Raw genomic sequence first — 10,685 nt, forward strand, 5'->3', positions numbered from 1 at the left:
AACATCTGCTGGGAAAATGTAGATAGATCTGAGCCAGTCTTGGGGCAGGAGGTCAGGTTAGACAACTTACTGAAGTCCCTGCTGGCCCTGCTGCCTTTTTGCTTAGGACAGAAATAAGACAACAGAACCTAGCAGCAGCTCCAGAGAACAGGACCTTCCCTAACAGATCCATAATCCATCAGAGAAAGGCTGGGAGCTCCTGCGTGCAGCAGCGTGGCATTCCCACAGGGAAGCTTCTCCCTTCATTCCCAGAGGAGCAATCTGGAGAGCACACAACTGCTCTTACAGCTCAGGCACGTGAACAGGAGCTCCCCAGCTCCCAGCACAGCCCTCCCAAAGGGACAGGCTCTCTCTTCCCACAGCACAGGGATGTCTGCTTACAGGAGGCCACCTTTTCTCCCACTTAGCCTCCTTCACACCTCACCCTGCAGTCAGAGCTCTCTCTTCTTCCCCTTGAGGCTTTTCTTCTCTTAGTCCCTGCAATATTTCCATGGGTAAGCTCTCCAGGACTGAATCTCTTCCATGTTTTGGGGAAGCCCTGAGCAAAATGTCTGTGCTGCTAAGAACAAAACAGAAGCTTGTAGGTCATCTATTCAGCACTGGAGGCTCCCATCTGCCCTCCAGCACTGCCTCTCCCTCTGCTCACCGAGGAGCCTGGCATGTGAAATCCCAGCTGCATCAACTCTTCATGCAGAAACCCCTGGGCAGTGCTGAACTTCTGGTCAACCCCAAGATCTTTAACCTGCAGAGCTTCCTACTCTCTTGTCCATGGCAGCCAGCTATCAAGAGCAAAGCTGACTTTGTGTCCTCAAAACTATGGATGCCTTCCCGCACAGGGAGCCCACCACACAGTCCTGGATCCCACCCCAAGGGGATCAGAGGTCAAAAAGGGGTAATGACCAGTGCTGAACTATAGAGCCAGGGCTCACATTCAGTCCTCTGTCAAGTTTTTGTTTCCAAAATCCAAAGAGAGGCACCATGTGAGACCAGCAGGACCAAGGGAGGTGAATCTTGCCCTCTGCTCTGCCCTCCTGAAACCCCACCTGGAGGGGGCGTTTCATGAAGTTCTGGTGCCCCCGGCACAAGAGGGACATGGAACTGTTGCAATGGGTCCAGAGGAGGCCATGAAGATGATCAGAGGGCTGGGGCACCTCCTCTGGGGGGACAGGCTGAGAGAGCTGGGGCTGTTCAGCCTAGAGAGAAGGTGGCTCCAGGGAGACCTTAGAGCAGGCTTCCAGTACCTGAAGAGGGCTACAGAAAAGCTGGGGAGGGACTTTTTACAAGGGCTTGTAGCAACAGGATGAGTGGCAATGGCTTTGAGCTGGGAGAGGGGAGATTTAGACTGAAGATTAGGAAGAAATTCTTTCCAGTAAGGGTGGTGAGGCACTGGAACAGGTTGCCCAGGGAGGCTGTGGATGTCCCCTCCCTGGGGGCGTTCAAGGCCAGGTTGAATGAGGCCTTGAGCTGGTGGGAGGTGTCCCTGCCCCTATGGAGGGGGTTGGAACTGGATGATCTTTAAGGTCCCTTGCAACCCAGCCCATTCTATGACTCTGAGTAATGGTGTGAGCTCCCCATGACCCCGAAGAGGACACTGAACTCAGTCTATTCCATTCCTGGCAGCACAGTGCTCCTGTGAGCATTACTCAACACAGAGGGAACCCTGAGAGCAGACAGGGCAGAAACTGCAGGCCCTCAAGTGCTTATCTTTATCACAGGGCCACAGCCTCACCTATCAACTCCAGCAGCAGGAGCTTTTGCTTCCCTGCGTGCCCTCTACAGCTCCTCCCAGTTCATTCTTCTACACCCAAAGCTGACCTCCAAGCTCTCAGCCATGCCTGGCCAAGGAAGCACACAGTGAGCAAGACACCAGAAAGGGTCTGAGGTAAACCTGCACTGGTGTGTGAGCACAGCCCAGCACATCTGAGGACAGTTTTGCAATCCCAGGAAACTTCAGCCTGAGGTCTGTACTGTCCTTAAGGACTATCTGTGTAGTGCTGAGAGCAGCACTCATGGGACAGCCCAGGGACTGGATCCAGCTGAAAAATAGCCCTATAAAAGTAAGTAAGGATCTGCTGCCTGCTGCATGGGCTCCCAGATGGAGCTCTCTCACCCACAGCCACACCAGAGCACAGACCAGAATGGGACCAAGCCTTTCACTAGAAGCAGCACTTTCAGTTTGTGTAAGGCACCCATAAGACTCTGCCCCCGTGGGGGGTGGAGAGCAGTTGTGCAAGAGAGGAAACAAGCAGTGGGAGATAGGACAGAGTGAAAATATCTACCTGTGGTTTCACTGCTCAAGCCAGTGCCTTGCAAAATGAGGCTCCTTCCAGCTCCCCAGGCTTTGCAGAAGGGTCTGTGATTTTGAGTTGTTCAACCAAAGGCTCACCAAACACGCTAAGGATGCACAACTTCCTGGCAGAGCCCACTGGGATCACAACTCTGACCGATTCCAAAACAGAAAATCCTGTTAGAAGAAGGTTGGAGATCAAAGCTGGAGGTTACACCTACATCCTGGAACATGCTGGCTGAACAGGAGCCAGCAGTGTGCTCAGGTAGCCAAGAAGGCCAACGGCATCCTGGCCTGGATCAGCAATACTGTGACCAGCAGGAGTGGGGAAGTGATTTTCCCTCTGTACTCAGCACTGGTGAGGCCACACCTAGAGTACTGAGCTCAGTTTTGGGGTCCCCACTCCAAAGAGGACATTGAGGTGCTGGAGTGGGTCCAAGGGAAGAAGCTGGTGAAGGGTCTGGAGAACAAGTCTGGTGAGGAGCAGCTGAGGGTCCTGGGCTTGTTCAGCCTGGAGAAAAGGAGGTTGAAAGGACACTCTAAGGCTCTCTCCAACTCCCTGAATGGAGGTTTGGGTCCCAGGTGGGGGTTGGTCTCTTCTCCCTGGTAACAATTTACAGGAGAAGAGGAAATGGCCTCAAACTGCACCAAGGGAGGCTTAGGTTGAATATCAGAAGAAATTCCTTGACTGAAAGGGTTGGCACAGCCTGTAACAGGCTGCCTAGGGAAGTGGCTGGATCCCTGGAGTCCCAGGGTGGACTTGATGATCTTTGAGGTCTTTTCCAACCTTGCTGATTCTCTGATTTCAAGGAGGCAGAGGGCTGTGCTTTAGCAGCAGCCTTGGTAGGGTTAGAGAACAGTTGGGCTGGATGACCATAAAGGTCACTTGCGACCCAAGCGATTCCACAAGACACGAGTTTCAGCTCTGGTTCAGACACAATGTCAGCAGAAACAGGGGGTTAGCACATTGGACACTTACACCTGAGGGGGAAAAAAGAAAAGAAAACCCCTCCCTGCCTGCCTGAATCAAACTGAGCAGAACTCTGAAAGAGGAAAATGCTCCCGTCCCAGGTTAGGGCCAGGCCAGGCCTTCACACCAGGTATTTCCTGGATGCATTTGCTACCAGGCAGCTTTAGCAGGTACTTGACAGCAGCAATGATGCAAACCCATGGGCTTTATGATTTATTTCTTCCCCCCCCCCCCCCCCTTCTCCTCCAAGTGTGCAAACAGCATCATATCCTGTCCAATATTTCAGTCATTCCAAGCATGCCAGCAGCCTACGCTGTTAAATGCCATGGGGCTCAACCTAGAGGACACACTTCAGAGCAATCTGGCACTGTGCAGAGCAATGAACACTGAAGAAATGAAGAAATAATCCCATCCCCTCCCCAAGCCTCCCTTCAGAAGTTATCTGGGGCCATTTGGTTGGCTGCTTTGTCAGACAGGAAAACAAATATTGTCTTACTACTTAAAAGGTAGTTCCTGCCTTTGAACTTGGTAGGTAAAAAACAAGACAAATAATACCTAAATAAATAGAAAGGGAAATAAAAAAGGATTTTAATGACATTTCCAAGCCATCCTAAAGACTTTTCAGCCCTTTAAAGGCCTGCTGGGGAAGAGAAATTCAAGGGACCAAACCCAGCTGAAACCATCTGCATTGACACCAGGGCAGCTCTCTGGGCTCCCCACAGCTCACACTCTGCCTTGCTCATGGTGACCTCCATCCTGTAACTGAGCTGCTCCATGGCTCCCCAGCTTTTCCCCTCCGTCCTCCTACTCTGAGGAGCGAGATGAATGTGGTCTGGGAAGAGGACAGGGAATATAGTTCTGAGGAAGGCATGTGACAACAAAAAGCCCTGTGTAAAACACCACTCTGTGGCTGCAATATCTGTTTCCCTCAGAGCCAGCAAGTCCCAGCAGCCATCTTTTGGAGTGACTTGAGAGCACTAACAATTGCTGTCTTGTTTTAACCAAAAATGAAAGGATGGCCTGGGAGCAGAAAACTACCCTGAAACAGATCAGGGCTTAAACTCCAGTGGGAACAGGAATTTTGAGCCTTCTTGCATTACTTTGATGATGATGATGAAATGCACAACCAAGGCATCAGCAACAGTGTGGCCAGCAGGACCAGGGCAGTGACCATCCCCCTGCTCTCAGCACTGGTGAGACCACACTTCAAATACTGGGTTCAGTTTTGGGTCCCTCACTCCAAGAAGGACATTGAGGTGCTGGAGCAGGTCCAGAGAAGGGCAGCAAAGCTGATAAAGGGTCTGGAGAACAGGGCTGGTGAGGAGCAGCTGAGGGAACTGGGGTTGTTTAGTGGGGAGAAAAGGAGGCTGAGGGGAGACCTCATTGCCCTCTACAACTCCCTAAAAGGAGATCAGAGCAAGGCCAGGGTCAGTTTCTTCTGCCAAGGAACAAGCAATAGGACAAGAGGAAATGGCCTCAAGTTGTGCCAAGGGTGTTTTAAGTTGGACATGATGAAGAATTACTTCCCTAAAAAAAAAGGGTTGACAAGCCCTGGACCAGGCTGCCCAGGGCAGTAGAGGAGTCCCCATCCCTGGAGGGGTTTGAAAGCTGGGAAGATGTGGACATGGTCTAGTGGTGGACTTGGAAAAGGTCAGCAAAACACACAATGTGTCTCTCAAAGCAAAGGTGTGTGTCATAGATTGATAGAATGGTTTGGCTTGGAAAAGACCTTAAAGAACATCCATTTTCCAAGCCCCCTGCCATGGGCAGGGACACCTTCCACTAGATCAGGTTGCTCGAGGCCCTGTCCACCGTGGCCCTAGACACCTCCAGAGAGAAGGGGCATTCACAACCTCCCTGGGCAACCCATTCCAAGGTCTCACCACTCTCACTGTGAATAATTGCTTCCTCATCTCCAGTCATGGTGCTGTCAGGTTCAGCCTCCCAGAAGGCCACTATAAACACCCTGTGCAACAGCTGAGGTGGCCAGCGTAAAGCTGCTGGCTGACTCCCCACCACCAGCACAGTTCCTGCAGCCCAAGCCCCACCTCAGTGACCCTCAGAGGTGCTGGCTCTGATACTCAATGCCTTCTGAATAAAGAATGTGCTGTATATTTTGATGATGTGATGGACATGCTCTGGGGAGGTGAAGGGAAAGGGCAGTGCCAGAATCTCCCTGAAGAGCATACAGCCTGCACAGCTGAAGAGCAACACCACCTGTTACAACACAGACTGATGATATCCTGCTTAAGGAAAGACTGTTGTATGCATCAAGCTGCTTATTACAGGTTGCTGTGGACTCCAAGAAGGCACAAGGAAAAGTTGAACTCCACAGGTCCCCCAAAATCCTCTCACAGCCAGAGACAAAAGCAGGACCTCAGACTCCTGTTCTTACAAAGCCACTCTGCAGAGCAGAGGAAAAAGCTGCACCACATCAAGGAGCTTTGCAGGTGCCACAATGCAAGTGGAGCTAACTGGAGTCACCACAAAGTTGTCTTTTCCCAGCAGTTCATATTCCCACCCACGCTGTTCCTGGAATCTTCTCTTCTAATAAAAAGAAACCACAGAACCATCAGATTTAAACATAAAAAAAGCAAAGAACTGTACCCAATTTCCATGGTGACCACTCCAAACCCAAGGGTGTTCACTCTGCATACATCCAGGTGCCCTCCATATGGAGCATGGAATTCCTGGACACATCAAAGCCCCAGCGAGAGCTGATGAAAATGGGACACATCATCAAAGTGGCTGAACATTTTCCTGGAGCACAACACTGATGATAACATGGTCTGGAAACACCACAGCATTTTGTGGTGCCATCTGTTAAACCACTCACTTCTCATCAGGTGTCCACAGCACAAGGAGTCAGTTGTGTCTGTAGTATTGTGGTTGCGATTCCATCCCCTCGCCACAGGCCTGCTAGGACACTTGGTGTGCAAGAGGACTTGGACCTACCAGCCAGGAGAGAGCACCTTGCTGCCCAGCCATAGTATCAGTCAGGGTTGGAAGGGACCACAAGGATCAAATAGTTCCAACCCCTTTGCCATGGGCAGGGACACCCCACACTAGATCAGGCTGCCCAGAGCCTCATCCAGCCTGGGCTTAAACACCTCCAGGGATGGGGCCCCAACCACCTCCCTGGACAACCCATTCCAGAGCTTCACCACTCTCATGGGGAAGAACTTCCTCCTCACCTCCAGCCTGAATCTCCCCACCTCCAGCTTCATTCCATTCCCCCTAGTCCTATCACTACCTGATATCCTGAGAAGTCCCTCCCCAGCCTTCTTGTAGCCCCCTTCAGATCCTGGAAGGCCACAATTAGGTCACCTCGGAGCCTTCTCTTCTCCACACTGAACAGCCCCAACTCCTTCAGTCTGTCCTCATAGGAGAGCAGCTCCAGCCCTCTGCTCATCCTCCTGGCCCTTCTCTGGACACATTCCATGGGGGACTACTGTCCCTCACCCACATCACTCTTCACAGAAAGAGAGAATTGGCCATGGGAATGTGCTGCCCAGGGAGGTGATGGAGTCACCATCACTGGAGATGTTTAAGAAGAGACTGGATGGGGCACTTGGTGTCATGGTTTGGTTGATTAGATGGTGTTGGATGATAGGTTGGACTTGATGACTCCAAAGGTCTTTTCCAACCTGGTTAATTCTATTTATTCTATTGACTGCTGTGCTACAGATTCATTTTTGCACCCAAGTAGAGAAGAACAGATCCTTAAGGCAGAGATGTTTAGAGGCTCTCTCGAGAGGGAAGAGTTCCAATCCACTCTTCACTCCCTTTCCAAGAGGCAATCTTTATACCTCTTCCATTTACTGCTTACCATTCTGCCACAACACCTCAGCTCCACAAAGCAGCTCAAACAAATCAGTTATTTCATTTCCATCGAGTTGACTTCATTAACTTCTGGAGAAGCCCAATGCTTGTGGCCACTGGGAAAGGCTATTTCTACATTTTTCCATTTTCTGGTCTGTTAATTACAGTGACTGAGAGAAAGAGACAGCAGTGAGGTTTGTGAAATACAACAGGCTGTGTTTTAATCTTTCTCAAAGGCAAGGAGAAAATGGTTTATTTTTTTTCTTATGTAACCCAATTACACCAAGCAAATCCACATACTTCAGAAGTCAGTGTCATGATTCTCCTTAGACCCCCTCATGTGAGCCAGCTGGAAATCAGTTGGAGAACCTTAGATTTTGTTAGAAGGGATGACTTGTCTGGGGGATGAGAAAACAAAAAGCAGTACAACTGGGGTTGAGAGGGCATTTTTTGCAGCAGGAGCAGGAATACACAACATGCAGGATCACCCCAGCTTCTGAGGGAGAGATGGGCAGGAGTCCACTGCCTTTGGCAGATAGAGGACTGTGCAGAACCCAATCATACTACTTGACTAAGGTGGAGACCGGTACAAGAGCACTTCTTAGGCCAAAGGGTCCTGTAGGGAGCCCACAGACCACTGAGTCCCCGGTTTGTGAGGAATGGCAGCAATTTGACAGAGCTTTCCAAATGCTACCTCAATCTCTCTAACCCCACAACTGAGATTCCCCAGCTCCAGGAAGAGACTGTGTTTCAGAGACACCAAAATAAGCTTGGGCACACTTTGGTGGGAAAGATGTAACAGAGAGAAAGCCCTTGAAGTGAAAACCAGGGAGGACTTACCCAGGAGAGCTTTCAGCAATAGCAGAGGTGAGGACAGGAACTCCCAGGATGTGTGCAGAGTGTTTGTGGTGTTCCAGCCACACACTCCACCACTTCAAGAATGCATAGCACACAGCAGTACAGCTCAAGAGCACTGCTCCACACACTCAAAGGATGGAGAAGAACAGATGACCACGGTGCCCAACATCAGCCAGCACTTTCAGGACTGAAAGGCACAGATCTCTGCTCCTATTTCCACATATTTGCATGGCCAAAATACCAGCTTGATGCTCCTCTAAACCCAAAGATGCCCAGGTAAGCATTTAAGCAGCTATGCAATGATGTAGATCAAAGCACCAAGCCAGAGGCAGGAGCATCAGTTTCTTGCCAGCTCAGCAGTCATGCAAATCTATTTTCCCAGCCCATCTCTACAGCAGGGGTACAAGGGAAAGGCAGCACTGTCTTTTAGAGGCAAAGCCAGCTGAAGCTACAGACCTTGCTACTAGCTGAACAACTGTACATCTGTTCCACAGCAGTGCCATAAAAGATTAGTAAGTGCTGGGCTAACAATCTGGAAAGGGAAAAGGACCTAGGAGAGCAAAATGTTATCACTAAGTCAATAAAACATTTGTAAAAGCCTGAAAACACAGGAGCATTCTTGCACAACGAGCAGAAACGCTCCGAGGCTGATTTCTCCTCCTCCACTAAACCTGTCTGGTGACTCCTGGGAACAGGACTGTGTCGTAGGGGCTGAGGGAGAAGTGGATCAACAGGGGTGAGGTAAGGACAGAGCTCTGGACTGGGCTCTGTTTGTGCAGGACGGCGGAGCGGCCGCGCGTTAGCCGATACATATGGTTTCACTTTTACCTAAAGCTCGTGTTTACATCTCATGTATCAGGGCAATTACAGCTGGCCCCAGCGCCGGATTTCAGACGGCGTGCCGATACGCCACGCAAGGCGCTTGGAGGGCCGAGAGAGAGCAAGGAATCCAGCAGAGCAGCTGGGGTTCTGGGGCTGGAAAGTGTAAATTGCTGAAACGCTTTGTTGCCAGGTCAGGTTTGGGGACTGATAATGGACTTCAGGCATTTCGCTCCTGCAGGTCCAGCACCCCTCCCTCATCCACGGCAGCGAGCTACAAGACAGCAGGATTCTGCAGAAGCCAGCGGGTTTGAGTGGAAGCAGGAGACGGGGATGAAGTGCCAAGCCCCCGGTTATGGCAACAGCTTTGTGTAAGTAAGTAACGCCGAAACGCGAACGAACTGCGAGTCTTGGCAGCTCGTCACTTCCACCCCACCTCGCACATCAGATCGGGGTGACTCTCCCACTTAACCTCTTTATTCTTCCGTGTCATCACCTGGAAGGCTGAGGCAGAGAAAACGGAGAGGCGCACGGCCGCGCATCACCTGTGGGTCCTAGGCTGACACAACCACACCGAGAGCACACAACACCCCAACAGGCCTGCCCGCCGCGGCAGGTGCCCCGCTCCTCTCCCCCGAACACACGGCTGGGGACAAGACCACCGCCACCCCCAGCCTCTGGCTCTCCACCTGTGCCGGGCAGGGCACCCACCGCCTGGACCGAGGCTCTCACGTTTCTGAGGCGGTTTCGTGAAGCCGGCTGTGTGGGAGGGGACTCCAGGGCAGCCCCCGGGGCAAACGCTCCCTGCTCTGCCCCGCGGCGACCGTCACCCTCTCCGCACCCTCCCGGGCACGCTGTGCGGAGGGCAGCGCTGGGCTGCCCAGGGCCGAGGCGGGCACCGGCTTCCCGCCAGCCGCAGGTGACGGGCCGGGCGCGGCAGGTGCCCGCCGCCGACGGGATGCAGGGCTCGGGCAGCCGAGACGGCCGTGCCCGCTCTCCGAGGGGGGAACCCCGGCGGGCGGCGAGCTGGGAGCCGCCACGTCCCTCCTCGCCTCGTACCTCTCTCTGCGGTGGCCGGAGAAGACGGGGTCTGGCCGCCCGCCCGGCTCGCCTCAGCGCCTCGCTGCCCTCCCCGCGGCTCAGCGGCTCCCGGCGCGGCGGCTGCGGCTGCTGGCACTGCGGGGCGAGAACCAGCGCCGGCCTGTTTTCCAGCCGCCTCCCCTTCGGCCCGCCCCAGCTCCGCCTCAAGGATCCCCCCGCCTCCTCCTCCTCCTCCTTCCCCTCCTTCCCCGCCTCCTCCTCTCGGTCGTCCTGCTCCGCTCCGTCCCGGCGCGGCCTGCAGGGGCTGCGGCTTTCCCCGGCGCAGGGGAGGGAGAGCTGCCAGCTCAGCCCTGCCGAACGGCAAAGCCCCACGATTAATGAATCCCGAGACGGGGTGAATCAGTCCTGCCCTGGGGTCAGGACAGCCGCGGCTCCTCCTTTAGGACAGGCCAAATTTGGCACTGGAGATCAAAGAACCACTGCATGGCTCGGGTTGGAAAGGACATTAAGGGGCATCCAGTTCGAGCCCCTTGCAGCCAGCAGAACACCTTCCCTGCATCCCAGCGTCAGACCTCAGCGCCCCTCAGATGTCCCAGCCTGGCTGATACGGGATGGACACTCGTCAGTAGCTGTAAATTAAAAGGGCGATTCAGACAAGAGAGAAAGAAGAAATGTTTGACACTGAGGCTGGTGAGGCACTGGCCCAGGTTTCCCAGAGAGATGGTGAATGCCCCATCCCTGGAAACATTCCCAGTCGTGTTGGACAAGGCTTGTGAGCAACCTGCTCTGTTCCTTGCTGACTGCAGCAGGGTTGAACTAGATGACATTTAAAGGTCCCTTTGTTGGGAAGGGACCTTTATGATCATGGAGTCCAATCATTAACCCAGC

At 52.9% G+C, this 10,685-nt stretch overlaps 1 protein-coding gene across 1 annotated transcript in view; it reads right to left on the reverse strand.

Moving 5' to 3' along the window:
- SMOX (spermine oxidase) overlaps positions 1 to 9,949 on the reverse strand; it is a 76,985-nt gene extending 67,036 nt beyond the window's left edge. The window contains exon 1 of the mRNA XM_054172404.1: positions 9,816 to 9,949. The gene's annotated coding sequence lies outside the window, so the exon portion shown is untranslated. The remainder of the gene's footprint in view (positions 1 to 9,815) is intronic.
- Positions 9,950 to 10,685: the final 736 nt, after the last annotated feature.

This window comes from Dryobates pubescens, chromosome 23 (assembly GCF_014839835.1).
Source record: "Dryobates pubescens isolate bDryPub1 chromosome 23, bDryPub1.pri, whole genome shotgun sequence".
Taxonomy (NCBI): Eukaryota; Metazoa; Chordata; class Aves; order Piciformes; family Picidae; genus Dryobates; species Dryobates pubescens.